General features: G+C 42.1%; 1 protein-coding gene across 13 annotated transcripts in view; it reads right to left on the reverse strand.

Annotated features, from left to right (window-relative positions):
• Positions 1-27145, reverse strand: part of ZFHX3 (zinc finger homeobox 3) — a 349711-nt gene that overhangs the window by 234707 nt on the left and 87859 nt on the right. For 7 of the 13 annotated variants that reach the window (XM_081871759.1, XM_081871758.1, XM_081871756.1 and 4 more), the window contains 2 exons: positions 21511-21622; positions 15745-15815 (listed from right to left, as the gene is read on the reverse strand). The gene's annotated coding sequence lies outside the window, so the exon portion shown is untranslated. Of the gene's footprint in view, positions 1-196; positions 309-15744; positions 15816-21510; positions 21623-24254; positions 24367-27145 lie in introns of those variants that run through there. The other 6 variants (XM_081871746.1, XM_081871760.1, XM_081871745.1 and 3 more) reach the window with 4 other exon arrangements.

The raw sequence follows: 27145 nt of genomic DNA on the forward strand, positions 1-27145 counted from the left end.
CCCCAGCCATTACATCACACTGGCTCTCACAAGTTGTATGCCTTGAATAAACAAAATAATATAACTTGTTCCTAGTATAGAAGGACTAGTTCAGAAGAACAAAGAATGAAGCTTTGTCACACTTTAAAAACTTACAAATGTATTGTGACAGAATGATTTCTTTGCTTTATTTGCTGCTACAGGCTAGCCTGGTTACCTTATTCCCTCCAGGATTGTCAAAATGTGTGGATCCAGAAAGTTGAGAAGAAAAAAGTATAAGCTGAGTCTGGCAGAATTCAGAAGGGCAGGCTGTGGGAGAGTGAGCACGTATGCATGCCTGACACCTTAAGGTGCAGTATGGCCAGTGGCGTAGCGTGGGGGGTGCAGGGGGGGCCGGCCGCAACATCTGGGGGTTAGGGTTAGGGGTAGGGGTAGGGGGCGCAAATCCAGGGTTAGGGGGCGCAAATTACTTGCCTTGCCCCGGGTGCTGACAACCCACGCTACGCCACTGAGTATGGCAACTGGAGCAAGTCACTAGACCCATAGCTATGACAGGGGAACACCCCTGCAGGAAGAGAGGAAGGTGTGTGATAATGTATTATCCCATCGCCTCCAGTCTGAAGCCAGAAATGCAGGACCAACCTGGGTGGGCATAGAATGCTGAGATGGGCTTCTACAAATAACAAGCACTCCTAAGCTAGATATGCCTTGAAGATGTCTTGTATTTTTGCTCAATGATAATTCTTTCTTTCCCTTTAAGCATAGTTTTAAAAATTCCAAGCATCCAAAATTAATTGCAAAATATGCCACATTTGACCATGAAAATGACCTTATGGGTCAGAGCTCCATTTGAACATGTGTTGTACACTCCTCGCCACCAAGTATACAAACAGAGGCTCAAAGATGTCTGGGATAGCTCAGTTGGTAAAGCATGAGATTCTTAATCTCAGGGTCGTGGGTTTGAGTCCGTTAGGTAAAAGATTCCCGCATTGCTGCATTGTTGGACTAGTTTACTTTCATGGTCCCTTCCAACCTTACACTTCTATGATTCTATGAAAGTGACACACTGACACATGTGCAGCCCAATCCTATGCATATTTACATAGAAGAAAGTTAAATCATTTGCCTTGTTGGTTTACCATGAACAAGCCTTTCTTGTCTGTTTGTCTCCTCCCTTCTAGAATGTGGAAGAAACAGACCACTCTCACATCCAAACCAAGGGTTGTGGGTTTATCTTCCAGCAAGTTATGATCTGCAACCAAGGTTTAATTTTGGCATACTGATTATGATTTGTTAGAAGCAAAAAAAACAACAACTATGGTGTTTGAACATAATGCTAAGTTAGAGGTCTTGGTGTGTTTCTTTCATGTGCTAGCAGGGAGGAAACAAAGAAACCAGAAATCAATCATGGTTTACCATGAAATGCACACTGGGCCACTTGGTGCAATGGGGCTTACTCCCAAATAACTGCATATGCCTTAAAATAACATGCTAGCAATAAAATTGTCATGGTACACACACATTCTAAGCCTAACAATAAGGTTCTAGTAGTCATTGCATGAAGAAAGTAAATGTTATCATTCTCACATTAAAAGGAAGTTAATTATATTCATACTCAATTACTGGTAGCATTTTGACATACTTGAATCCAAACTACATTTTCAGTGCTGCACAATTTTGATAGGGCAACACTAACATTTCTTGACATTTTAATTTTTGCTGAGCCACCAAGGTACAATGCTTTGACTGTTTGTTCATTTCATTTCACATATATATTTATTTATACATTCATTATGACTTGTGATATTCAAGTTTGTGTGAATAATACCAGGAAAAGATACTATTCTAAAAATCAATATGCTGAAAGTGCTGTTTTAGGGCTGCTGTAGTTGTTTGTTGTTTTTCTGAGTTATTCCTATTGACCTGAGTTCAAAAACAAGGTATTGATTTATAAAGTACCTTCAGTAAATAAATGCACATTCTTTCAGCTAACCCTAGTAACTAGTCACATACTGAACAGGGCTTCAGCTCAGCTTACTGGCTGTGTTCAGAGTCCACTCTAAAAGCCACCAGACTCTGGGAAATAAAGGATAACCAAGAGAGAGTATCATAACAGTGAAGTAATAGTTTTGGGGCACCGGTATTTTTGGTCTATAAGAGGCGTGTGGGGGATTGTAAAACACCATTAGTAACAGATAGTGACTGATATTGGCCATAGGTAATATAATGATGCCTTCAGACAACTAAACAGCCTGTATTTATTTCTCAGTTTAGCTGCTGGTCACTAGAAAGTATGGAAACCCCCCCCCCCCCGTCTAGGCATCTTCTTTCTCTTTGGTACCACACCATTTCTTCAAGTCTTCAGGTCAAATCCTGTTAAGCCTAATGCTTCAGGACTGCAGCAGCCATGCTATTTATCAGTCATGGATTATATAGTCCACATCAGGCCTACAAGATGTCAAGCCTTCTCTCAGTCATTCCTCTGTGACCTAGGAGTAAAAATAGGTGATAGTACTTCATATGGGAACATGAATGGCTCTTCTGGTAACATATTCTGCCCCCTACCTCATCTTTTGTACAATTTTATATTATTGCACATTAATTTTTGGTGTCCATTTGTGGATTATGATTAGATGCACTCACACTGACCAGCAGGGTGTGCTCTCAGAGCAAAGCCAGCTATTCCTTGGCTCCAGATTAAATGAAGCAGACCCTCTGAAATTTCAGTGCCCTCCAAAGGGTAGGTGGAATGCTTTCAAATTCCCTCCTACGATAGCTCACTAAATGGCAATAATATATAACAAGTAATTCCAAGAAATTTATTTATTTACAGTATGAACAGGCTGCCCTAAAACAAGGTCTCACAACAAGAAATAATACCATTTAAAATTCAGTAACAATGAGGAAAAACAGCAAAATTTTTGAAATGTGTTTCCCCCCTCAAAGGTAAATTATTTGTCAGAGACTACAGACTTGTTTAGATGGTATGCCTCATTATATGTAGTATACTGCCCTCCCTCCCTAATCCCCAATGAGAAAATCTGAATTAATAAAATGCTACTCAGCTGAGTGGCTCAGCTTATTTCCACATATTTCCAAATCAAGATGTTTCAAAATCCAGTAACTGATATAGAGAAAGCTTCAAATATCCCCTAAAATGAATCTTATCTTTATTTTATCCCCATCAATTACTTTTTTGAAATCCATTTGCATTTCAACAATGTTCCAGAGTGCTCGGTGCTACTGCGGTGTCCAACCAGACATTTGTTGATTTGGTGAGGTATACAAATAACAATAATTAAAAAAAAAATATACGAACATTGGCTTGACAAGTTGTCTCAAATCTCCATTTCCAACTAGCTTTCAGATGCTCTCTCTTCTGCTTTGCTTTAAAAGTTTCAGTTTTGCATTATTATTAAGTAATTAATCACCTTAAACAGTGAGGTCCCAAGCAATATATATACAACCATAACCTAAAGATAATCACACACTAAAACATTTTTAATTCCCCTGCACACCACTGTACAAAATGAAGGAAGGAGCTATGAGGAAGCCTTCCCCAGGCTAATCTCCACTTCCAACACTACCAGGTTTCTTGATGCTTTCTTTTTGGCTCCCTCTCTAAATCCCCAACAGATGCAAATATCCACTCTCACTGCATATTGTGCTGCTTCATAAATCCAAGCCTTCACAAGCAGTTGCCACTAGCCTTTTTGTTCAGTCAGGGAATTGTGCTTGTTCCAGCTCTGTGCTGAGCAGGATCTGACTTGCCAGCTACACTGGATGTGTCTATCAGGGTATTAGGGCAACCACTGTGCACCTATGGCAAGAAGGTGCTCTGCCAGATTCCACACACACCCTTGTTTAGACTGGGTGAATCTAATTAGATAAGCCATCCAAGAACAGAACTATCACACTTGTGTTCAAATGCCACATCCTACTTTGTGGTGCTCCAGGAACAGTTTGTCAGGGCACCTGGCCTCCTCATGCTGGGACTACATCAAATGTCCCTATATTATGCACTATCTCCCTCAAGCCCTCATGTGCACTGATGCTGGGGAAGGAAGAAAATAATGAAATGAGACTTTGCTTCGGTTTCATAGGTAATACTGTAGCCATCCACCTCTCTCCCCCGAGGTGTAAGTGGGTCCAGCAGCCCTTGGCTAGATGAGTCCTATCGATCTAAGAGGCTCTGTGTCATTTCCAGGGGATTTGCTAAAGAAGCTACTTATGTCCCTTTTTCATTTTCACCAACTCATTACCAGCTGCTTCTGCCTTGTGTATTTCAGCAACACCTGCAGGAATGAAGCCCGCTCCCAGTCCTTTTTATCCAATTTTGATTCAGATACCCTTAATTAAAAGCAAGACAACAGTTCGCTTGACAATTGGCTGGGAAAGCTGGAGTCAGCTCACACTGGCATATGAGACTGGGGAAGAAGAGTCTTTCTTTCTTTCTTTCTTTCTTTCTTTCTTTCTTTCTTTCTTTCTTTCCCCTGCTCCCAGGTTCCCAGTTCCAGATTAAGCAACTGATCCCTGGCTTAACTTTTAAATTAAGACTATTGTAAATTTTGGAACTTGAGAAGAGAGAGGATCCCCATGATCCTTGCAAATATCAAGTGCCTCTTGATATTGGTTACTTTCCAAAGGTAGCTGCTAGGTTACAATGTGCTATGGGAATGAAAAGGGCCCACTATGTCCACCCTGTAGGATTTCAGTCAATACACATAATATTATCAAACTCTGACAGGATTAAAGATTGCTTATTTTTCAGCCTGAAAATACAGCAGTTTCAGCCAGGCACAGAAGATGCCACCTTGTCTTCCTTAAGGAAGACAGGAAACCTAAGTACTGGATGGAAGACTGAAAAGCCCTTTTCAGTAGCTTCCCTGGCAGTGAGCATACCTTTCCATCAAGTACTTTCCAAATGGCTAGTTTTAAACAGTTTACAAGAGCTGCTCAGATGGATGTTACTGGCATCTTTTCTTTTTCTGGTAACTTTTCTTGATGCAGCAAAAATTTCACCTGGATTTCTAGCTGCTTTACCTTGTCTAAAAGGTAGAAATGAAATGCCATTTTGTACAGTTTACAGGTCAAAATTACTAACAGAGAACAATTGTCAAGATTTTCCACATTTCTAGGAAGTTCCCGAGAAAAGACAGGTTCTCTCTTTACACACATGCAACACAACTGAGGAAATATGGGTGGCTCTGACAAGAAAAAAGTGTGTGATTCAGTTTAAGCAACACTTCAAAATACGCATAAATACTGAATTAATACACTGCTGGTGAGGTTTGATCTAAGACTGCAATTTGCATTGGACAGCCTGCCTGCGTGTAATGCCTTCATAAGAGTTTTATCTGAGAGAAGGGCACAAAAGCACCTTATCACCACTCCAAATGCAGGCTTTTGCCCTTCCTTGCTTGGTTGGTGTTTGTAGAGACATTTGAAGAAGTCTTAAAGTTCTGTTGGTTATAATGTGCTTTCCATTAATTAATTTTAATGAAAGATTATTCAATACCATTTTCATTTATTTATCATCTTCATTTATACTCCACAGAAATAGGTTCATTCAGGGTGTAAAGAGACTTATGTTTATTAACAGAGGCATGGCAGGCAGAAATTCAACAAATGAAGCATAGTGATGCATGGTAGAGGAATACACACTTCACCTCTAGAATGTCTGACTAACATGCAACTATAGCGTCCTTGTCAGGAGGAGAGGTGACCATCCCAAAGGCTTTTACAAGTTAAATTTTAAACTCATAATATAAAACTACAAATCCAAGTAGTCACATACACACCCACATCAAATTCCTGCAAGCAGCTGAATATATTTATTTACTCATATATTTAAAATGTTTCCATTCTGCCCTTCAATCATATATTTGTAGGGCAAATTAAAATAGCTTGTAAATCACAATAAAACAGTAATAAAGTGACAAGTGACAACTGTAAAAGGTGGTACTAAAAATAACCAGACCAGAAATAAAAATATATCAAAGGTTAAAAACCTGTGAAAATAAGAATGCCTTTGCCTAGTGCATTAAAGCACAGATGTCAAGTTAGTCTGCATGAGGAGAGAATTTCACAAGCATGGTGCCACAACCCAAAAGGCCCTCTTGCCCATAGCCACCTTCCGCACTTGAGGCAAGTTTTAGCGTATGTAAAGCTGATAAAGAGGAAGACGTAACATTGACGTCCATGTCCGAGGCCATATACGGTTCTGAAGCTAGTCCGACAAGAAGCTAGCAAAGCTATCTGGCACAATGTGTTTCTAACACTTGATCCCAGTTAGTAGCTGACAGTAGCTGTGTTTTGAACTAACCGCAGTTTCCAGACAGTCTTCAAAGGCACCCCATACTCACTGCAGTAGTCTTAACTGGAAGTTACCAGAACATGGGTATCTGTAGCCAAGCTCTTTCTCTCCAGGATCACAGCTCATGTATCAGCCTTGGCTGGTAAAAGGCCCTCTTGTGCCACTTAAATCTCTAGCAACAGAGCTGGAGCAATCCCTAACTGCAAATCTAATCCTTTAGCGGGAGCGATCTGGAACCTAATTCAGGACAGGTTGGACTTCCATGGACAGTACTCACCACCAGTACTTCCATCTCATAAAGACTAAGTTTCCTGGTCCATTGCTGCCTTGAGGCAATGAGTCAGCATTTCTATTGCTTCATCTGAATCTAATATAAAGGAGAGCTAGAGCTGAAGGTCATCTCTAGTTATGACTGAGGGTTCATCCACACCTCCACTTGTCTTGCTGCTTTCTCCCAGGAAAACCTGCTGTTTACTGATGAATCAGAACAAATGTCAATAGGTTTTTCTGTGGATTGACATTTGTTCTGATTCAGTGGTATACTGTGGGTTTTTCCAGGGAAAGCAGCAGGACAAATGAAAAACCGCTTTTACCTGTGCCTAGAAAGCACAGGATAAGTGGAAAACATCTCAGACTCGGCAGCAAAACTGTGGAGATGCCTTGAGTGTCAAAACTGCAGATAATCTCACTCAAAAAATTCCTGTAGATGTTAAAACCCTCTGGGTTCCCATGGAATAGACGTCATTGAGTTAAGCAGAACTCACTCAGCACTATGAAACAGAGTGAGCCCTCCAGATAAGAGTAGAACCATTGAAGCACCATGCCCCAACTCCCAAACCAGAAACCCTATCTGGAAGGATACTTAGCTGAATCCACAGAGAGAGCCTGGAGCAGGAGTGACCAAGCAGCCATGGGTGCCATGGCACTTGTAAATATCTTCATTGGTGCTCCCAGGCAGGGACCCTGTATTCTGGGCTTTCATTTTTTAGCAAATAAGTCTCTAGCCCTCCTAGAGAGAGGAAAAAGTTATGAAGCACAATGTGCAGGTACTCTTCTAAGCAGTTCCTGTGAAATGAACTTGGCTGACTGCTTCAGTGATTTTAGTTTATGCATGAAGTCAGAGGTGTGATTCATAAATAAGTTGTTTAGACACCAGGTAACAGGAATCCCTGGGGTCCTAAAGAACTACTGCTTTCCCCTCCACTTTAGTACTTCTGTCTTTTCTACTCCTTGCATTCACCCATTTGCTGCTATATTTGTTTTGATTTGCTGTTTGCCAGTCACATTATCTCCTCATACACCCCTAAAATTGAGGAGCTAGTAGATGACATTCAGCCTCAGGCTTCCCACTAACCTGGGCCAGTATGGTTCAACTACTACTATGGTGAGGTTTTAAATGTATTTTGTGTGTATTTTCCATGTATTTTTATTCTTTTTCATTCCTTAAAAACTCAGACTTGCCAACCAGCATTAAGTATGTATTTTTATTTGTGACTATATATGAAATATGGCTGGCTATATTAATTCAAAATTATTCCTCAATTCATCTATCTTTTAATTTCCAGCTCTACAACAATACCCCAGCAAGAAACAAAGTTACAACCAGTGCCTGTAAAAGAAGGTTTCCCACCAAAAATATTCAGATAAAAATAAATAAATAAATAGTTTTTTATGCGTTTAAACCATTTAATGTTATCATCTCATTTCTTTTTCTCCTGTTTTGGAGTTGGCAGCCATTTTGTGTAACACTTCTGGCAGGAGCCATTTTCTTACTGGTGCTATTTTCTGAGTGGTGCCTTCTCAAAACTCCAAATGTGCCCCTAGACCCCAAAATGTTGGTGATCATTGGCCTGAAGAATAAGTAGGGTCACATTCCCCTGTCCTTCTCCCGTTACAGGCTATCTGTCCAAGCAACAAGATAGTTTCTGTGCCAAAATGAAGCCTGAAACAATACCAAAATTTAGCGCTAAATGGGGGGCCATTTCCAAAAAAAGAGAATGACAATTTCAGGAGGTGGAGTGTCAAACCAGTTTGTGGGAGGGAGCTGCTTATTTTACTAGTAGCAACAGCAATCTCTGCAGTGATGACTCTTTTTTTCCCTTCTAAGTGACACTGCCTGCCACCACAGGTTTTTAATGAAAGTGGCTGCAGCTAGAGCTCTTGGTCCAGCCACTATCATGTTTTCCCACTCTCTACATATTAGCCATTTGAAACCCTGGTTTGGCTCTGAGTGGGAGAAAGGGAAGAAGAAGCTTGCTTCTGCTGCTCCCCTTGTGGGCACAACATTTAAAAGCAAAAAATAGCCATCACCATGGGCACCACTGCCACCAGGATAAGCAGCTCCCAACCACTTAAATGGCAAACTGATCAGGTTCCCACTTGTAAAAAGATAAAGGATCCCTGGATGGTTAAGTCCAGTCAAAGGCAACTATGGCGTGTGGTGCTCATCTTGCTTTTCAGGCTGAGGGAGCTGGCGCTTGTCCACAGACAGCTTCCTGAGTCATGCAGCCAGCATGACTGAACCACTACTGGCACATGGAGGACCGTGACAAGTGCCAGAGCACACAGAAACGCCATTTCCCTTCCCACTGCAGCAGTACCTATTTACCTACTTGCACTGGTATGCTTTCAAACTGCTAGGTTGGCAGGAGCCGAGACAGAGCAATGGGAGCTCACCCCACCACACAGATTCAAACTGCTAACCTTCCAATCAGCAAGCCCAAGAGGCTCGGTGGTTTAGACCACAGTGCCACCCGTGTCCCTGGATCCAAAAGACACTATGGTGGCAAAGTACTATTATTTGCTGCCATTATCATTACTGAGAGTGAACTCAATAATGAGCTTTTTCTGAGTTTAGTTGGATCCACATCTAGATGTCTGCCACTTGTGTTTTTGCAATCTCCCAGTCTGCTTTATTGCCTCTAGCTCTGAGAACAGGCTACTCAAACAGGTCCACCACCCTAGTAGAGGGCAATGGCTGAAGAAGTCATCAAGCATCTCATACTGGGGAATCTAATATGACAGTTGACCATCACAGTATGAAACCAAGTGTTCAGTCACTTCCCAAAGGAAAGACTTCTACTGCTGGGTAAATACATCTGCAGATAGGAGGGGATTAGGGGAGTGACTGACGGCAAGCTATCCCACCACACCATGCTGCTCCAATAGCAGCAGAGGTGATAGAAGCCAAAGCACTACCAGGTGGTGCCCCAGGCTGGCTGGTGCTGCCCCTCATTACACACTATTAGGAAACACTCAACATCCAACTATAAGCATGGGGGTCCAACTGGACAAGAAATCAGAGATCTGTGAGACATCTCTTTAAATTTCTTTAAGAACAAGCCATGGGGAGTGCCTAAAGCACTCTCCTCCCACACCTATGGCATTTTCCTGGTGTAAATGGCCACCTCAAGCTGCAACTTGTTTCGTTACAGAAAAACATTTGAGCCTAGAAATTAATTTCCAAAGAACTTTGAGCATATTAGCAGTGATGAGAATTATAAGAAATAATTATTTAAATTTAAGATAAGCCCAGAAATGAGACAACACACATAGTGAAATGCTCTGATACCTGAGCTGATATTGGTCTAGCAAAACTGAGCTATAAATAAAGTACAGTTTCATCATGTTGGCAGTTGTACTCCCAAACTTCAAAGCTACTCGAGTCAGAGACTTCCGGGTTAGCGCCATCGGCGAATGGCGGAGTTCCTCCGATTGGAGGAACAGGCTCCGTGGAAATTGGGTCTTCCCGCCGCAGCGAAGGCGGGGACCCGCTAGAAATCCCAGGTGGAAGAAGCCTGGGAACGTGGGGTTCGGCAGAGCACCAGGAGCGCCTCCCCTACTCGCGGGGAACCCCATTTTGGGGCTCCGGAGTGAAGTAGGGTGAGCAGCGCGGTGCTGCGAACTGATTGCTACTTTCACGGAGGGAAGTCGCATTGCCATCGTCGGAGAGTGCTGACTTTTTCCTGTTGACAATTGGACTCTAAACAAGTACCAGTGAGTAGAAACGGAAAATTGGATCAATAAATATCCAAATTTGGTATCGAAGCGGGAAGGTTCAAAACAGGAAGTCCGCCTTCCGCTTTTTGTAAATAGACTGAAGCAAAGACCTTTGCAAGCTAATAGCCTGGAAAATTGTTGTAAAGGTCGAAATTTTCTTCATTTATAACCACTAAAATCCCCAACTGGACTGTTTAAGTCTGCAGGAGAGGGAGTAAAGAAAAATAAGTTTTCACCGTCTCTAACCTGGGAACGGGGGTCAGAGACAGAAATTGATTGAGACGTCCATTGACTGTGAATGGAACATTTTGACAGATAGCTAAAAAGAGAAACAAATTTATTCCAATGTTGCCTTTTGCATTTTAAAGAAACAAAATATTTGAAAATTGAAAGTAACTTTTCTTTTGTTGGATATGCTTAAAAAGATGGTTACAAATAGAAACTGTCTCCTCTAGAGGGAGCTTGTCAAATTGTTGCTCTGCAGTTTACTTGGGACTTCACAGCTGCGAGATAAACATCGTGGAAGCAGACAGTGACCTTGAACAAAAATGTGCTTGGATGAAGTTTTGGTGCTTGCTTTCTGCAAGACAAGCACTTTGCTGGAGCAGCTGCATGAGAAGATGGATTTGATGAATGAGAAGTTGGATTTGATGACTGTTGTAGTCAGGGAATGTGAACAAATAGGGAATATTGACGCAGAAATTATGCAGAGACCAACTCAGGAAACTGGTTCGACTGTGCAAATGCAAGGGCAGATGAAAATGGAAGAGGTTGTGATGGTACCACAAGCAATAATAATGGAGAGACCTGAGGCTCTGCAGGAGCATAAGCCGTCGTTTTGGAAGATTGGATTTGGAATGGGCCGGTGGGAGTCTGGAGCTGAGGAGGATTTTAAACTTGGAGGGACTTTGAAATATCCTGTTAAATACTTTCTGGATTGTATTGATGACTGTGGGGAGTGGGACTGTGGGGAATGGGTTGATTTGATGAGGGGAGATGGAGATAACTATGGGCTGAAATCCCCCAGAGGCCTACTCCTCAATGAGTATAAACAAGAAGAAGAAGATTTGCAGAAGGGGCATGGAAGAGATTTAAGAGCCTCGGACGTAAGACTACCAGGTTGATGGACTAAGTGGAATGGACAGTAAGGGCTGACATAACCCGAGACCAGGAAAGAGGGACGTTGGATGAAAATTGGAAAGTCTATAAAGAAAAATTTTTAAATTGGGGAAGTAGTGTAAAATTAATGAATATTAGGGAAAATGTTGGAATGAAACTCTGGCTTTAGTAGAAATGATATAAAGAGTTATGTATAAATAAGCATTAAGTTTTAAGTTTCAAGGTGTTTTATGGCAAGATAAGGTTAAACAAAGTAACGCAAATTTTTAGCAGTAATGTTATAGAATAAGGTAAAATTGGATTATGTATAGGTGAGAATGTAAAGTTATAATATATTAAGATAAATTATTAGGATAAAAACTAAAATGGAAAGGATTTGCTGAAATTGTTAATTGAATTAGAATACAAAAAAGGGAGGTGTGAGGAGGTCAGGGAAACAAGTAAATGAAAGACAAGACATTGAAAGATGGAAATGTTTTTACTTGTTTTTATTTTTTCTGTATTTTGTTATTTTTTCTTTTTATTCTTTTTTGCTTTTGTACCTTTGTAATGTTTTTGAAATTCTAATAAATATTATTTAAAAAAAAAACAAAAAACAAAGCTACTCGAGTCAGCCCGGCCATTTTCTGCATCTAACATGATCAGGTGGGTGACACCTCCTTTGCCAAGTTCTTGGGCAGGAGCACAGGTTCCTAGAAGGGAAAAGCTGAAGCACAGGGTGGGATTCTGTAATGTTAAGAGTGAACTGCACATTCACTTTCCTAAAGCCTTTGGGCTGCACTTGTGCAGACAGAATATTCCAGCAATTCAAATGATTTCTTCAGCACTATGAGCAGCACAAAAATGTTGCTTCCACAAGACTCTCATGAGGGTTTTATAAACTTAATTAATAGATGATAGATATTTGCAGCTTTAATTCCAGTTCAACTAAAGCCTTTTTTCTGGGAAATTCCAAGTCTCAGCCAACATCAATGAAGTTAGAGCTTTTCTGGGCAGCCTGAGGGCAGCCAGGTACTAGCAGGTGTCTGCTGCTTGAAAATCAATTAACACTGACCCTGCATTCTGGCCACTAAAACTGCTTTGCTGCTGCATGTGACTAAATGCTCTTTTAGATTCTGAAAATGGAAATATTCCCACAAACAGAATTTCTTCAAAAAATGATGTTGGTTGCGCCAAAGGGGAGGGAGGGGTAAGAGGGTTCCTGGATCACTATAGCATGGGTTTGCCAGGAAAAGAATTCCTGGTGCAAAGTCCACAGAACTTCTCAGGACAGAAATGTCATTTATCACCTATATTTAAAGTTGAATTTGCTGATATTTTATGGTATTCGATATTATTTCTATTAACATTTTATGCTGAAATTACAGAATGATTCGTGAGTACTGAATTTTTGATTGCTTTTACACTTGCTGGGACACTATTAAAGTTGATTTACGTTAATAGCAGTGTAAGAAGATATTAACAATGAAATTTCCAAAAGCACTTAGCATCCCATAATTGGAGTTAAATGACAAAAAGAGAGAGGATAATAAAGCAAGGGGAGAGAAAAGAAGAAAGGGAGATTTTTGACAATATTCCCTCTGCTACCCTCTGTTTGCCATTACACCATACAAGCTTGTTCCATGAAAGAATAAAACTACCAGTCAAGAAAGGGAATCCTGCTTAGCTGACTGAGAAATGTGGTGCAAAGGTGAAGGACTCAACAATAAAGTAAAACTTAAGAGACAGAACTTTCTGATTGTTTCTTTTTCTGACAAGTAAACACTCCTTTCAGTGTTTACTGTTTATGGCAATCAGAGATTCTGGTGAAGGAGATACAGTGATATGTGTCAATAAAAATTCATATCGACAGAAGCCCAATTACAAGAAAAGGCCTTTGCCAAAATGAACTAGTCTGCATTGCAAAAAGTGTCAAACCAAAGATAGCCATGATTGCTTCTCTGGTTTTATTCCTATGAGCTGATCTGCACATCACATAACACTGGAAACTTGGGTGGGAGTCATCCCAATCTCTGCATCAAGTACAAGAACCGCTACATGCTAGCAGAGGCAGGGGGCATGATTACTGACCCTTTGACCCTAAAGGAAGGAGCAGTGAAGGGTCCCCATGCAAATCCGGCACAGTTGGTCTTCGAGGTGAGGGTCAGTCCTTCTCTGTAGTCATAATTGTTCCTTGTTCAGACTTTCATGCAAGGAAAACCTATCATATTTCCCCTCATCTTGAATTGTGGTATTACTGCTCATTAGGGGTGCATGGGGTGTTAGGGGAGGGATAGCGCATTTGGTGAGGGACACATCATGCTCCTTCCGGGGAAGTCTGTCCACCTTTGGTCTCCACCCCTGCACTCTTACCTGTGGCTACTGAAGCTGTCAACATGCAACAGTGGCCACACTCCAGGAACAGTTTCGACTGGCTGGCTAAACCAGGTGAGGGTAACTGATGGGTCTCAAACCCTTGATGAGTTAGGGACTTCTGCTGCATGAGAATACAGACTGGTGGATTGAGACCAATAGTGGGTCCAATGGTGAAGGAAGCAGTTTCTGCACATGATGGAGAGGGAAGTGAGGGGAAAATGGGGCTTGTCAACCTGGGAAGGTAGCCCATTTAGGAGAAGGAAAACCCTGATCCTAAACCTTCACTGCCCTGGGGGGGGGGAATGTTTGGGAGAAGAAAAGGCTAAGGATTAAACCCTAAGAGTGAAGCCACTAAGATGGCTGGAGGGTGCCTCGTACACCTCCTTCTGACAACTCCTGTAGTGAAGCTGGTGCCAAACATATTGCTCTGCTTTCCATTGGACCACATCAATAAGGCCGAGAAGGGGGGGGGTGTTGTCATCAAGGCAGCCCAGGACCTCCATACTTGTGCCTCAGGGAGGTCACTTTGGTTTGACTTCACCCCCGAAGGTGCACTCCATTGTCTCTTGAGACAGACGGGTGCCAACAACTGCCCATTAGCTAAGTTCAAGGCGTTTAGAGAAGTTTTTAATGTTTTATGTTTTATCGTGTTTTTATTATTCCGCTGGGAGTTGCCCAGAGTGGCTGGGAAAACCCAGTCAGATGGGCAGGGTATAAATAATAAGATTTATTTATTTATTTATTTATTTAGTGCTGGTTTTGGTGTATAAAGCCCTAAGCAGCTTGAGACCAGGATAACTGAGAGATCGTCTCACCCCTTATATACCCAGCTGATCATGTGCTCTGACAGTGAGGGCCTTTTGTAGATACCATCTTATCGGGAGGTCTGTTCCACATAATGTAGCGTTATGGCACCTCCCCTTTGAAATTCCCTCCCCTTGAATATTAGACAGGCACTGTCTCTGTAGTCTTTTCAGCACCTACTGAGAATACCTTCCTCTTTCAACAAACCCTTTAAGCAGAAATCTTTTCTATTTGGCAACTGCAGTGTAATTGTTTTTAATATGTTGTTATTTTTTGTTGTTGTTGTTTGTAACCCTGGGTTCCTCTGGGAGGAACAGTGGAATAGAAATTTAATAAATAAATAAAATATTCATAAGCACCTTCTTTGGCAACCCTGCTTGGGAGGCCAAGAACTGGAATTAACACATGTCACAGGGCAGGTGTGGTGGCAGCAGAATAAATAACTGGGTTTGAGCAGTTTTGATGGGCAGGGGCATCACATCCCCCTGTGATATCAATGTCTCTGCTAGTTGGATTGTGTGAGCTTAGCAGAAGCCAGAGAGAAGTTTGCTTTTTTAAAAAAACAACAACAAACCAGCCTTTCTCCTACTGGTGACAGCTCATGCTTTAGGGGTAGGCTATGTACAAACAGTAGATTTCACAGATGCAAGAGTATTGGAAAATTAGCACAGCCACAACTCAGCTTGGTGGGATACACACACTCAAGTTCTATGTCCCACCACTGCCTCTGGGAAAACCAGGTTTTCATTGATGAGGATGCCTATAATTATTGAGTTCTCCTGAACAGTTAAGTCCAGTCAAAGGCGACTATGGGGTTGCAGCGCTCATCTCACTTTCAGGCTGAGGGATCCGGCATTTGTCCACAGACAGCTTTCAGGGTCCTGTGGCAAGCATGACTTAACTGCTACTGGTGCAACGGAACATGGTGACAGAAACCAAAGTGCACTGAAACGCCATTTACCTTCCGGCCACAACAGTACCTCTTTATCTACTTGTACTGGCGTGCTTTCAAATTGCTAGGTTGGCAGGAGCTGGGACAGAGCAACAGGAGCTCACCCTGCTGTGGGGATTTGAACCGCCAACCTTCTGATCGGCAAGTGCGCTCCCTGTGGAATATAAGAATTGTCCCTAGGTAACCAGACAGACGGGTTTGAAAAGCAGAAGGAACTCACTTGTTTTTCCATGAACCTGTAGAAGGATGTGTGGCTGCCCAAGAGCATATTACACAGAGCTGGACCATTTCCTAGAAGGGAAGGAAGAAGGGTTGTATCCAAGTTTAGTCATGCTCAAGCAGAACTATTGAAATTAATGGACATTACTAACCTAGGCTCATTAATTTCAATGAGTCAACTCTAAATAGAACTTAGCTGGATACAAACCATACTGTGCAGGTAAGGTAGTAGCAGATAGCTGTTTACATTGACCTTCTGCCCCCAGATTCTGGGCCATGGAAATGCTCTAGGCAGTGTGGGACAGACATGTTACCTCTGCTATCCATTTTGCACACTTTTGCCAGCTTCCTGGTTAGCATGTTAAGGCACATTTCAGCTGAAGAATGGGTTGGGGAGAAGCAGATGTGGCTTGGGACCCAGAATGGTTCTCCTATTACCGGAAGCCGCTGCTGCAAACTGACTGTCGTCCCCCACAAACCTCCCTGTCCCCTGTTCCTGATTTTCTTTCCAGGAATTTACAAACATTTTCCACAGATCAATATTGGTATTGATTATTCATTGTGAGTGAATCATGTGTCTTTGGTGATCCAGCCTGGCAGAGTAAGCAGCTAAAGGCTGCTGCAGTAAAAAAGAAAGAAGGAAAGAAAGAACAACAACATACATACATACATACATACATACATACAAAAAAAACCAACAACCCAGAAGGCAAGAGGGACCCAGCTCTTGCTGGGCTTGCTGCTGACAGCAATGCACTGACAGAAGGGGAGGAAGAAAGGAAGGAAAATGCAAAGGCAAGTAAAAGCATGGAGAGGAGGGGGCAGCAGAAAGAAAGATGACAAAGTCTCAACTGGCAAGTGCGTTCCTTCCAGGGCACCTTGGGAGACATGCAGTCCAGCCATCGCCAGATGCAGTGGACCTTTTGATCAGGGAATAAGAAGTGACTCATGTTTCTGGTATCTGCTACGTAACAACATTGGGGGAATTCCTTGGCTCACTGACAGCAAAGGAGGAAAGCCGAATCAATGAGGTAACAGTAGATTGCTTTCTACTGCCTTCCTAGGAATACACAGTCATCCTGGGTGTCTTTAGCATCTCACCGCTTCTGAACATTTAAATGGACCAACATCATTTACAAAGTGAGTAAATACAAAGCCTTTCATAATTTGCTTGCCAGCTAATGCAAAACTGTATTTTTTAGACTTGGAGAAAATCAGATTGTTGTGGCATTTGGTGTACATGTGGAGAACAGCCGAGGGGGGTGGGGAGCAGCTAATTGCTGGTTATGTTTTAAAAGGGATTATGAAAAAAGACAGAGAAACGATCACAGGAAAACAGTCTGGATCACAGCCAAAATCAAAGATGAGCAAGGCTGGAGTGCCTGAGACGGCACCAGCTGTTTCTGACAGCTCTTGGATGGGGTTTCTTGGTATTTCCTATGGATGGCAAAGCCCCTGGAACCAGGGAGATTTCTAGAAAGGAGCATGGTGTCAAGAACTGGAGCTGGGAGAAGATGGCTAAGTAATGATTAACTGGAGGTTGCTGAAAACCCTTTTTGGAGCCTCAAGCAAATTCAGAGAGCAAGAGAGCACAAAAGATAAGAGTCTTTAAAATTAACCATTCAACAACAGAAGTAGACATTTTTCCATCTCCTGAAGACACCATGACTTTTCAATACAGGAAGGCTGGATTAGTTAACTTCACTTTTGATAAAGGATCTAGGAAGCCTAGACATACTTTCTGTACCAGCTGGACTGAAATGTATAAATCCTTCCTGGAATCAAAAGGGGGGGAAATACTCCAAATGCCTCCCCAAGCACGGAGCTGCAATACTGTTGTTCTGCATACACACAGAAAAAATAAGCTTTCTGGTGAAATGTGAACTGGCTATCTTCATTCCAGTCTCTGTTCAACATGGCCATTTTAGAGCAAGACAAAGTAAGTCTCTTCTTCAAGGTCTTAGTCTCTCTTCATCATGGCTGTATTTTATCCCATCAAACTCTGTGGTGGCTCAGAAGAAGAAACAGTGTTGTCTATGCAAGCAGGAATCTTTGGGGGCATGGGTGAGGGTTAAGGCGGCAGCAGCATCAACTAATACAATAGACCTTTGAACATTTCATTCTTGAACCATCTTCCAAAACCTGTATATGTGGCATTGTGTATGAAAAGAAAGAGAGCACAAGATAAGCAAAAAGCAGGCAAGTAAAATGCTTGGGCATTTCCATAGTCATTATCAGCATAACTAGTCTGGTTGTAAGCTCCATGCTGTGGAGTGCCTGCACAGACCTGATTGGCATGTTAAACCGAGTGTTTCAGTAGCATACTAACCAAGTTATGATAAACCCAGGCAATCAGCAAGTGGTAATCTTCCCTGCTCTAATGTGTCAGAGGCAGACTCACAGCTACCGGTACTTTGTTCCTTTGTTAGCCTCTTCTGCACTGAGATTTTTGCTTTCCTGATTTTTAAAAAAGACTGGAAGAGAAGGTTGTACAGTGGTACCTCGGGTTACAAACACTTTGGGTTACAAACTCTGTTAACCTGGAAGTAGTTACCTTGGGTTATGAACTTTGCCCCAGTATGAGAACAGAAATCACACGGTGATGGCGCGGCGGCAGCAGGAGGCCCCCATTAGCAAAAGTGCACCTCATGTTAAGAACAGTTTCAGGTTAAGAACGAACCTCCAGAACAAATTAAGTTTGTAACCCGAGATACCACTGTACTTCCAATAGCTATAATGAAAACAAACAAGCTCTCAGAACAGGTGGAGCAGACAAAGCATGGCAACAATATCCAAAAGAGACCTTTGCAGTGTTGGAAGTCAAGCCAAAGTTTGTTCATTTGTTTTATGTCCCACCTTCCCCCTAGTACAGGACCCAAGGTGGTTCACAACATCAATTTGAACAAATACAACGAAAACCACACTAATCAATATATATATATATATATATATTACAAAGTTAGTCTATTAAAACAGCAGTGAATCCAAACACTTAAAAACATTTTAAAATGTAACAGCAAAAAACAAATAAACAAAACCATACAACACTCTGCCACAACAGCCAGTTAGTAGAAAAAGTCCTCTCTAAACAAAAAAGTCTTTACCGGCCGGCAACAGGAGAGCAGAGAGGTGGCCAGCCTAATCTCCCATGGAAGTGAGTTCCATAGTTTAGGAGCAGCCATTGAAAAGGTCCTCTCTTGTATCCTCACCAAATGTGCCCATTGAAGGTGGCGGGACCAAGAAAAACCTCAGAAAATCTCAAAGCTTAGGCAAGCTCATATAGGGAGAAGCAGTCCTTCAGATAACATGGACCCAAGCTGTATAGGGGTTTGTAGGTCATAACCAGCACTTCTAATTGTGCCAGAAACAGACCATTAGCCAGTGAAGCTGTTGTAACAAGGAGTTTTTGTTCTCCTTGTAACTGGCTCTAATCAGCAATGAAGTCATAGCATCTTGGACCCACTAAAGTTTCTGAACCCTTTCCAAAGGCAGCCCCACATACAGCACACTATAGTATAGATGTCATCTTCTCCCTTTTCTTGCGAGGAATCCTATTTGGAATAAGGGAATTTCCCTTAAAAATAGGGAAATGTTGACAACTATGCACTATAGTGATATATATAGTGTGTAACTAAAACAGATATCACTGTCCCCAGATCAAACATCTCCAGGAACAGACACAGCCAACACACTAATTATAAATGTGCAAAAGTTAAGCACTTTTCTGTTCATTTCAATGTGAGAACTTTATCTCTCATTAAAGTCAATTAAACTTAGAAGTGCTTGACTTCAGCTGAATTGCAATGCCATTTTTTCACAGAATAAGATCAAACATATTTACTTATTTATTTGTTAAATTGGTATCCTGTATTTCCACCAATTGCTGCATAGTCCATCATCGATGGCCAGAAGTCAGCTGGTATAGGAATATATGACTTGACAGAAACAGAGAATATGCACTGTTAGATCAATATACTTTCCACAACTGGTCAACACAAAATTTATAAATGATCCCTCTAAAATGATCTCTTTATAGCATAGTTGTGAAAAGAATGACATTAAATATGCACCAAAGCCAAGACTGCATCTCATTTATCTCAACTGCAGTATGGACACTGGTATGGATTCACTGAGTGTTGTTGGATGTGCATTTATCACACCAAAAGCCACATCTTTTTATTTGCTTTTTCTTCTGTCTTTCATTACTTTGGCGTATCACGCAGTTGAATTTGGTTTCATGAAAATCTGAATATTTATGACTGGATGAGACAATTATTTGCATTGGTTAGGAGAGTTTGAAATGTTTGCCCATCTGGTTTTCAACATTCTTCTGCCATTAGTAATCACAGTTAATGATCTTCATTTTGAAATCTGAAAGGGCAATTGCATCCTGTTGATCCTGTTAGATCACGATGTGTTTGTAATTTGTCTGGGGGAACTAGTATGAGTTGGAGGAGCTATTCTAGCACACTACCACACATTTCTGTCAGGAAAATCAAATAGGATTATGTTGAATAACTGTTCATCTCCTCCCATTCCCATCCAAGTGTTTCTACCTGGTCCCCCCACCCTGTTCCATACAAGAAGAAGAAGAAGAAGAAGAAGAAGAAGAAGAAGAAGAAGAAGAAGAAGAAGAAGAAGAAGGAGAAGAGTTTTGGATTTGATATCCCGCTTTATCACTACCCGAAGGAGTCTCAAAGCGGCTAACATTCTCCTTTCCCTTCCTCCTTCCTCCCCCACAACAAACACTCTGAGAGGTGAGTGGGGCTGAGAGACTACAGAGAAGTGTGACTAGCCCAAGGTCACCCAGCAGCTGCATGTGGAGTGGAGACACGAACCCAGTTCCCCAGATTACGAGTCTACCACTCCTAACCACTACACCACACTGGCTCTCACCACACAAGGGACTAGATGAAACCTTGGAGAAATTCTGGAGTGCAGTGTCACTTATTTATGTAATCACATCAAGTGCTACGTGTTTTTCATCTCACTCAGGCTATGCAGTACTGCTGCCTCCCCAGTTTGGTCATGATGGATATCAGGTGCAAGATACTTGGAGCTGAACCCAGACAAGTTTGAAGTTGTGATGGTTGGCATAAATCTTGTGACTTGGAAGGGAATAGTCTTAAGAACGCTTGTGCTCCTACTCACCACATTCTAAAAACAAACACTATTTTCAAAAACTGTCAACTGTAATTTGTCCTATAATCATTTAAAAAAGAGGTTTGTTCCCTTCATCAACAATAGTTTGATTTGCTTTGTTTCAAACTAGCATCTTCTATGTACCATTTCCCACAATTTCTGAACTAATCTAATCTAAATGGGATTTTTGTGATCTGCTATTCAGCTTTGAAGCAATCCCATTTTTGCTCCATTCACCCTGCACACCCAACATAGATGGCTTTAAGCCCTTCTGTTTCACAGCCTTGAATGTTTCTGAAACTGAAACTGTATCTAGGAGTCCAGGATTCAACAGCTACCAGATGTTTGTTTCAGAAATTACTCTGTCTTCTAAGAAGGCTACACATTTCGCCTTTGCTTAGCACCATGAACATTCCAGAGGCCAAAGAAACCTGTGCTTGAAAACCACATAGATGTTCCTCCTGTGCTAGTCAATACATTTACGAAGGTAGCAATCCAAAACAGAATTTTTAGAATGCTTAGGTAGCAGTCTTTTGCACACTTACTTGTAAGACCAAATGATCTCAGTGGGACTTACTTTCAAGTATATATGCACAGGATTACAGTTAGTGTACATAAATCTTACCTCAACAAGCCATTGAGACAAAGCTGTGGCAACAGCATGGCACTGCTCAGTTGAGGAGAGGAACTCTTCTTACCCCTTATTGAAGGTGGTGGAAGTTCTTCCCTTTCATCACCTGTACAAATAAAAAGGAGATCAGTGACATTATTCTGAATACAGTGGTGCCTCGCAAGACGAAAAGAATCCGTTCCGCGAGTCTCTTCGTCTAGCGGTTTTTTCGTCTTGCGAAGCAAGCCCATTAGCGGATTAGCGCTATTAGCGGCTTTTAGCGGCTTAGCGGATAAGCGGCTTAGAAAAAGCGGGGGGAGGGGGGAAAGTCGGAAAAACTCGCAAGACATTTTCGTCTTGCGAAGCACCTCCAAAACGGAAAACCCTTTCGTCTAGTGGGTTTTTCGTCTTGCGAGGCATTCGTCTTGCGGGGCACCACTGTAATTGGCATTTGCCATGAATTAGCATTACCCTGATATCCCTTGGTGCTAGTGTTGGTCATCTTCCACTCTGAATACTCCTTGACCTTCACTTGGGTGGTTTTCTTTAGTCTTTCTGTTTTTCTTTATTTGGTTTTTCCAGCATCTGCCTAAGAAGCAGTGCTTTTTTTCTTCCTAAAAAAATGTTCAGGGGTACTCTCATTTTCCTACTCATATTGAAATACTGCCCCTCAATGAAGCCAAACTTTGATTCACAAAATGTTTAGGGGTATGCGTACCCCTGCGTACCCCCAGAAAAAAGCACTGCTGAGAGGTATTAATATTAACAAAAATAGCTTCCAGATGGGTAGATGTAGCCTGTAGCTTTAGTAGGAAAATCAACAAAAAGTATTGTGGCACCTCAAAATCAGACATATTTTATTATAGTATAATAATATAATTTGTTAGGTTTTTAAAGTTTATTTTTATTAGTTTTCAAGAATCACAATTTAATAATATATCCAGGGCATAGAAAAACTAAGCATATTCAATAATAACACCCAATCTAAGATAATGATATTCATATTTCTCTAGATGGAGTAGGAAGAGATACCTAAGCCTGAAACCAAACTTGTTAGTTTTCAAGGTGTCACAAGATTCTTCATCAATTTTACAAAAACAGCTTATCTTTTTTCTGATTTTGAACACATAACTACTTAATTTGTAATCCTTTCCAGTAGTTTCTTTTTAAATCTCCCTTCCTTTCATATTATGTGCACTGCAGCAAAGTTATCCATGTATATAACAGATATAATACATCTGGCTATATGGAAATTCAATATTTTTTTTCAAAATTAAGCAGATCCTCCAAATGCAAATAACAGCTAGATTATCACAAGAAACAGAAGTGTGCATGCACTATAAACAGGTCAGGGGATGACATACGAAGTCCACAATGGGCCAAGGACAATATTTTAACATCAAAATGTTAAAGATGTTAACAGTGATTCAGGGGTTTAAGAACACCCAAAGACTGTACTGGCATAGCAATTGGCAGTGGATTATTACTTCCAGTTGTCAGTTACTACAGTATTCCTCTGAATATCAGTTGCTGGGAATCACAGATGGGGAGACCGCTGATAACCTCAGGTTCTGCTTGCAGGCTTCCCACAGGTATCTGGTTGGCCAGTGTGAAGAAGGATGCTCGACTTGATAGCACTTTGGCCCAGTCTAGCAGGGTTCCTCCTATGTTCTTATGCCTTGGGGCTATAAAGCTGAAGAGAGGTGCACTCAAATGTCTGCCACCAGCCAGGAAACCAAGGACGGTTAGGGAGTTGCCTCTCAAGAAGAACATCATGGCAAGGGGTAGATCAGCAAGATCCTATTTATCAACCAGTGACAGAGCAGCTGATCCGGTAACTGCTTTCACCTAATTATTTAATATTTTTACAGTGATTAGAAAATTTTAAATGTTTTATAAGTATTAACCGGTATTTGCTTCCCTCCCCCCCTTGTATCTCATTATGATCCTGTTACTTTTCTCTGTGCTGGCTACCTATCACCTGCTTCATCAACTTACAGTTATAGTTTTCCAAATAAAACCACAAGGGGTGTGTGCAGCCAGGGGTGCCAACTTGAATAAAATATGTAGAGGGGGGGGTAAGCCCTGCCCCACATAATTAATCGCCTGATGAGGTACACCCACACTATTTGAATGGAAATGCCCATCACCTTTGAGGGGGAACCTGGCCCCTTCAAATATTTTATGGGGGAGGGGGGCAAAGGGACATCAGCTCCTAGGAGTTGGCTCCTATGTGTGCAGCTAATCCTGGATTTTTGATGCAGTTATCAAGGCAAGGCAACAAAAAAGTGGTATAGGAAAGAGACAGGAAGTAGCATGAAGACATGACTGAAAGACAAAGCTGAAGCAGGAAGGGACAGTAGCTTCACTAATAGGGAGCCTGCTTGACCGGGGAAATCAGGTCCTTTCCCATTCCCCTAAAAGTCAGTGGAATGGCATTCTTTTCATTGACCTGCATGGAGGAAGGGAAAATTGCCACCTTGAGGAAGGAGAGAATAAATCTCAATGCACCTCAGACCCCTGCTAAAGACTAGTTTCTGGATCAGTCTCAGTCCTTCCAGTTATGAACCCACACCTTTCTGTCCCTTATCCTTTCCACTCAAAAGCTCCTCTGCTTTCAGTCTGTTAAACTTCCTCACCATGATGCTCTATTGTATATGGATGGAACAAGTTCCCCCTCTTTATATGCCAAGTCACTTTTCACTCTTCCTTCAGCAAAGTCACACATTTTCTGCTCTCTTTGCTACTAGGCTACCCACCTCTGCCTCTTCTATCTCTTTCTCCCTCGTGCAGCCACTTGTCCTTCTTCCCCATGAAATGGGAAAGGCAGCCAAGAAGAGGAGCTCTGGAATCTTCATGTTGCAAAAATGCTGGCAAAGAGCAACTGCTATGGAAGCTTCTGTTGCCAATATTCCAATCTGCTTCTTCAAGGCTGCAACATGTCTCCCTGTTAAGTCAATCTGCACCCACAGGGAGTGGATTTTCCATTCACTCCTTTGCTCCCTTGATCTCTCCATTCAGACACAAGATGATCCCACAAGAGGCCCATCTGCAGCCTTATAAAACAAAAAAATGTAGGTTGCAGAATGAGCAAAAATCTCTCCTCCAGGCTCCACCCCACAGCAGTTATGAGGCTTTCAGACCCAGCTGTCCCTGATGAGTTGGAAGTTACCTTCCCATGTTATGATGAACACACAAGAGGAGAAACAGGATTGCATCCACTGTCTTCCTCAATGCCACCTCTTAAACATGCCCCTAATATCTGAAGAGATGGTGCACATACAAACTGCATGTGTGATCAGGAACACTGACTTTGTCAAGGTTCATGACTGAACAGACATAACTACACGGTGCCAAATGCATGTAGGAGTGAAGCAAGGGCAGCAGCCACATTCTTGCCCCTCTTTCTATTAATGTTTATTGTAACATACAGGTCCGTCTTAAGCATATCTGGTACCATGGTGCAAAGCTCTTTCCCGCCCCCCCTGCCCCAGTTTCCCAGAGTTGTCCACCTTTTTTTAGGGAGGACGGCGCTGCCGGCAGGGCTGGAGGAGGTGGGCAGTGGCTGGAGGGCGGCTCCTCTGGCGGGGAAGAGGCGGAGGCTGGACACAGTGCCTCCCAGCTCAGCTAGCAGCTTCGTGCCGCGGTGGCCATGGCAGACGGAGGCTCCGGGCGCAGCGCTGCTTCGGCGCAGCATGGCAGAGGTGGGCGAGGGCAGCGAGCGTCCAGCCTCTGCTTCTTCCCTGGCGCCTTCCAGAACTTGGTGACCTGGCGCCCTGCACCACTAGCCTCTATGAGTAAGACACCCCTGGTAACATATTAATAGGGTTCTGGTTGTGACATAGCCTTTGGTACTATGTGCAAAACTGACATCGTATCATCACCTGACCAATGTTTAATTACAAATTATTGTATCCCATCCCATCAGTTTTCCAAGAGAACCTGGGAAATTATAAGCCTATGATTTGAGTCCATGTTGGCTATCACTTACACCAAACATGCAGGTTCACCCTGTGATAGGCTGTAAGGAGAGCTGGGATGTGTCTACCTGATGCTAGAAACAGAGCCTCCTTCAACCTGCTCCATATATTTATATGCTGTACAGCAGCTACAAAGACATCCTTGTATGCTTCTGATCCTTATACCACAAGCATACTAGAGTTATGAGCCTGGCCTATAAAATCACATGGTGGTTTTAAGAAATTAAATTATTTCTTAATGTTATATTGAAAGTTACCATGGCCCCAGAGAGGCTAGAAAATGTGTTTATTTACAACTGGAAGCTCAGAGAAGCTGGGACTTTCCAAAAAGCACCAAGGAAGATTGAACAAGTCTTCAACAAAAACATAAGCAATAGAAGCTGCAGAGAAGCACCTGGGCTCTGTGCCAGCAAAAGGCATCTGCAACATACAACTGATGTACTCTATGGTGGGCTAGTCCAATAAAATATGCACAACTTTTAAGAGTCAAACATTTCCTTGTTTTAGCTTTGCATGCTGCAGTAAGGCGTGTGGAAGAAAATCTTGAAAAACTGGCAATAGCCTAGCTATCCATGTCCATTTCCCTTGCTTCACATTATAAGGCTTGAAGTACCGTATTTTTTGCACCATAACACTCACTTTTTTCCTCCTAGAAAGTAAGGGGAAATGTCTGTGCGTGTTATGGAGCGAATGCCTGCGGGTGGCGGGGGGGATCTGCTGCAGTTGTGAGCAGAGGATCCATGGTTCCCCTTCCTTCCCTCCTCCATGGTTACAAAGCATGGATCCACATGGATCCTCAGGATTTTTGCATTGGGCTACTCCAAACTCACTGTCAGATCACATGTCTGTGGCCACAGCATGAACCACAAAAATCATATATCCACTATTTCATTTAGAATATTTTTTTTTCTTGTTTTCCTCCTCTAAAAACTATGTGCGTGTTATGGTCTGGTGCATGTTATAGAGCGAAAAATACGGTAATCTATTTTTTGTGAATCCATTTTGCAATTTCAGCTCACATCTCTCCATAATGATAATTCCACCCCCAGGCACAAGAATCCAGAACTACCTTTACACTGAATGCACAATTCACACAATACAGTTGTTGTTTTTGATTTTTGATTTTTATTTTGCTGTTCTCAGAGGATGGGACAACTTAAACAGCAAACCCTGACCACATCCTTAAACACAATCCAGTTGCTTCAGGATAACTCAGCTGTGTGCAGGCCCAAGATGAGAGTCATGGAAATATTTAGCCATCTTAAAATATTCTAAACATTTGTACTCCACCTTGCGAAACAGAATCTTCACAAGGCAGCTTACAACCAGATTTTAAAACACAGCACAACAGTAATCTAACTAGAACTAAATGCAACCTACACAATGAGAACCAAGACTGCAGCAGAGGGAAGCAAAACCCTCAGCAGAGAAGACATGATGAATAGATAGATGCAGACCACAGAATGTGTGGGTACCAGCAACAACCTATGAATGGCAAGAAAGGGAGGGGACAGCATGGCCACAGAAGAACCCCACTGGTACTCAACTCCTAGGATAACTCTTTGCAAACTGACAAGCAGCCAACCCCTCTTCATCCTTCCAGCTGTCCTGCATGTGAGACTGTCTAGGAGGCCACACTGAAAAGCCACGGCATCTGCCTTTGTCTTGCT

Source organism: Podarcis erhardii (assembly GCF_964252035.2).
Source record: "Podarcis erhardii genome assembly, chromosome: 7".
NCBI classification, from domain to species: Eukaryota; Metazoa; Chordata; class Lepidosauria; order Squamata; family Lacertidae; genus Podarcis; species Podarcis erhardii.